Genomic DNA, 4376 nt, shown 5'->3' on the forward strand with positions numbered 1-4376 from the left:
GGTAACTGGTTTTCCTACTTTTTTTTTGCAGGACTAGGACAAAACCCGTGCGTTGCTACGGCGCTACAACTGAGTGCTATGTATATGTTATCTTGGAGTTCTTGATTGGCCTATCATCTATATTGTCCATAGGTTACCAGACCTTGCTTACTCGACAAGTGATCCAACAAACTGTAAACCAATTATCGTATGGGTATGTAACTTCTCGACCGATAATATACGGTGGCAAATAACAAGCATTCGTCTCATTTTCTCGCACCGAAAAACAAATTCCACATGGCCGGTGACAAAGTCTTGTGGCCGGTGATCACCATTGAAGACCACGCATCACCGGATGACAGACACAACTCAGTTAAGTATCTTAATATTTTCTAGATACAGATGTATCTATGAAAAAATGCATCTATATACATCGACATGTAGACAAAAGTAAGATACTTATATTTGTTCGGAGGTAGTACAAACTATCAGTTAGTGTGCCAAAAACAGAGGATTATCCAGACAAGTAACGACGGAGGGAGATTTGGCATTACAAAATAAAGTCCAATCAAATTAACAATTAAATGCATCCAGAACTGTCAAAAAATTCAAACTTTATAACTCGTTCCACTGAACACCGTCTAGTATCTCTTAAATTTGTATAGCAATACCAAAGAATCTCATTTTCTATCTCTCTCTAGAACCCATCTACTCGGTCCAACTAAAATGAGAAAAGGCTAAAGGGATTATCTTGCTCTCGCTGGGAGCTTGTCTACGATCCATTAAATCCAAATAGCGGCGACAGGAATTGTCTCTTCTTACTCACTCAATTCCTCCACAAAATCACCACCAGCAGGGCATCCACATCACTGTGCTATATTCGTACGCGGCGACCTGCTGCCTGCCCAGATCCATCTCACCGCTCAGCTTGCCGGCTTGCCGCACACCCACCTCTTTCCCTCAGCAAGATGATGGCGGCCGATTCTTACCCTTGCGGCCTTGCCTCACCAGCACGCCCGCCTCTCTCCCTGCATCCCTCGCTCGCAGCATCTGGTATTTGCCGGCGACGCGGGGAGCTCTCAATTAATTTATCCTCGCAACGAAGCTTTGTGATATTAGACCCAGCGCGAGGGTGGGCTGGAGTTCCTCCACTTTCTCCAGATTATGGAGGGACCAGCGCCGCTTTCTGCGCCTTCCTCCGTTCGTCGCTAGCTGTTGCCTTCGTAAGACGCGGGCGGCAGGAGACGGTGGCCTGAACTCGATTTCAAGTACGAAACGTTTTAAGGATTAACGAAGCGTTTTCTTGATTGATTGACTTAACGGTGGCAGGACTTGTAATTTTGACAAAAATTAGGGGTAGTAAAAAACGGACCAACAAGAAACCTTAGTTTCTTTATTATTAGGTAGAGATATAGATAATAGATAGATAGATAGATAGATAGATATGAACATGTATAAAAAACTATTCGGTGTGTTTCTAGCATTGGGGAGAAAATTTTCCTGAAAGAAAGATAACTTTTAGACGGCAAGCTCAAGATAAACCCGGCTTTAACCTAACAAAACCACTGTGAGAAAGATTGAATATGTCCGTTCTTATATTCTATCAGAAGAACATTTGATGGATACGTGGTATCTTGATGCTACAGTTGTTACATACATTTCTTTGGAACCATGCATCGCACACTGCAAAAAAAACTTGCGGCACACGTACGATACGGACCTGAAAAATCAGCAAGCCTTTCTGTATTTGTACCTCACAGCGCAGCTCACATACGCCATCAGATTCAGGCAGCCCAGTCCGGCTATCATCCAGAAGAAGCGATCGAGATGCCCCTCGTTCAGGTCATCGGGGATCCACCCGGGGCACCCGCCGGTAGTCGTCGCCCACTGCACTGCCGTCAGTATGAACGAGCTCAGGTAGTTGCCCGCCGCTATCGCAAGGAACCCGAGCGCCGTGCACACGGTCTTCATAGCCGGTGGCGCCTGGTTGTAGAAGAAGTCGAGCTGCCCGATGGTGGTGAGCACCTCGCCGACCCCCACCAGCGCGTACTGGGGCGCCTGCCACAGCTCACTTATCTTCCCCGGAGCCGCGCGGAGGCGCACCGTCTCGACAGTCGCCGCGGCAGCCATGACAAGCACGGGCATGGCGAGGCCAGCGCCGATCCTCTGCAGATCCGAGACGCCCTTCTCCCTCCCGGTTAGCCGCCTGGCCGCCGGCACGAACGCCCGGTCGTAGAGCGGGACCATTACGACAATTGTGAGCATGTCGAAGGTGGACATGGATGCGGGCGGGACGCGCACGGAGCCGACGGCGGCGTCCATCGCCATGCCCTGCTCCACGAACGTCGACGAAACCTGCGCCGACACCGCGTAGAAGAACACGATGGTCACCCAGAGCGGCAGCATCCGCGCGAGAATCTTGAGCTCCTCCACCTGCGTCACGGCGCACAGCCTCCACGGGCTGGACGGCGCCAGCGCAGCCGCCTCCTTGTCCGAAACCGCCACGGTGGCCGCTTTGTCGAAGAATCTGATCATGTAAGAAACAACACGTGCATTTCGAGTCAAGACTGTTATTTTATTTTATCACCAAACAAGGACTTTTCAGAGAATTCGTCGAGCTAACTGACCGGAGATCAGTGGTATGATCGATCCTCTGAGCTCCTTTCATGGCAACGTCGTCTTCCGGTAGCTGGTACAGGAGAGAGCTGTCGGCCGGCGGATCGACACCAAAGTTCCTGACGGCGGCGACGACGACCTGGCAGACTCTGGTGAGTGGGCTACCACGGGTTCGCTGAAACCTGTACGCCCGCGACGCCGCAACTAGGAAGAAGAGCCCGACGGCCAGGACCGCCACCGGGATAGTCAGGCCCAGCGGCCAGCCGTAGTGGTCCTGCACCCAGACGATGCCGGTGCTGGATATGAGCGACGCGCAGTTCATGTTGAACACGTACCAGTTGAAGAAGGAGCCCTTGTGCACGCGCTCCGACGTGTCGCCGTCGTCGAACTGGTCGGCGCCGAAGGACATGAGGCAAGGGCGGAGGCCATGGTGCGATACCTTCCCCAGTAGGAGTCGGCGACGACGGCGCCGGCGATGGGCATGAGGAAGCAGGTGGCCTGCCAGGTGGACACGTTCCTGGCGGCGGCGATGTTGCTCTGTCCCAGGACGCCGGTGAGGTAGGTGACGAGGTTGGCAGAAATGGCGTTGTACGCCAGGCAGTAGCAGAATTCCGTAGCTGCGCATCATCATCGTTAAAGAGTAGAACCGATTGATCATCGCACATTCGCACGCGGAGTATTGCTACCAAGAACAGGTGAAAATTACGATGGTTTTTCCTTTTTTGCGGGTGAAAATTACGATGAAATTTGATCTTGCTGAAATCCACCTCAACGGAAAGAAGAAGAAAGAAAACTCACCGAGAACTGAGCGGCATGCTCGCCATCCACCCGTGCGATGCTTCAGCGCCGGGTTCCCATGGAAATCAAGGGACCCGTCGGTGGTGTACTCCTCTTGTACCTGCCCCAGCAAAATTGAACTCCATGAGTTAAAAAATTCTGAGCAGGCGAACGGGAGAGAGAGAGAGAGAGAGAGAGAGAGAGAGAGGAATTTACAACGAGGGAGACAGAGGAGGGAGACGAGACCTCGGCGAGAAGGGCCACCGTGTGCTCGCTGGCGGAGGCCATGGCGAGAGTTTGGGAGCGTTCGCCGTTCCCTTGTCCGATGCTGCAGTTGCCTGGTGGCCAAATGCAGTAGGTGAAGATTACTCTAGTCTAGTGGCTGGCCTGCCGGACGTCTTGGAATTTTGAATGGATACAAATGATTAGGTAGTTCCTTGCAAACATTTCCTGATTTTACAGAGCATGAGAGGGACAGGAACAGAGGACTCATCTGAAATCTGGACGGAGCAACAGCTAAGGAGGGGAACAAGGAAAGTGGGCTCATATCAAAGCACGTGGCCAGTGCCGCAAATCACAACCAAAGGCAACACAAAGATTACTCTACGTCTCTACTCTATTCAGCAAGTCAAGTCAAGCTCTCTAGATACTTTGATTATTTCCCTTTTCAGATATTCATACAAATAGTTTGCGCCATTTTAGCTCGGGGTGTGATTTTCACATTTCTAAATTGCTGTGCTATTATCCTATCATATATTCTCTACCTTTGGGAAGAGATATAAGAAATAAAACATGGACTAAGTCAGAAGTAACAAGGCAAAAAAAACTTTTTTATTTTGCATCCAATTGATGCTTACGAACTAACAAGGCAAAGAAAAGAAAAAAACCTTAGAACCTCTTCCTACACACTAAGGCCTTGTATATTTCTCTCGTATTTTTCTTCCCAATGGGTATGTGGATGGGAGGGAATTTGGTGTTCACCCAATTCCCTCAAATACCCTTCC

The 4376-nt window shown here is 50.3% G+C and overlaps 1 pseudogene; it reads right to left on the reverse strand.

Moving 5' to 3' along the window:
* Window positions 1–1510: 1510 nt before the first annotated feature.
* On the reverse strand, window positions 1511–3738 carry LOC124665277 (annotated as a pseudogene).
* Window positions 3739–4376: the final 638 nt, after the last annotated feature.

The sequence above is a fragment of the Lolium rigidum genome, chromosome 6 (assembly GCF_022539505.1).
Source record: "Lolium rigidum isolate FL_2022 chromosome 6, APGP_CSIRO_Lrig_0.1, whole genome shotgun sequence".
NCBI lineage: Eukaryota > Viridiplantae > Streptophyta > Magnoliopsida > Poales > Poaceae > Lolium > Lolium rigidum.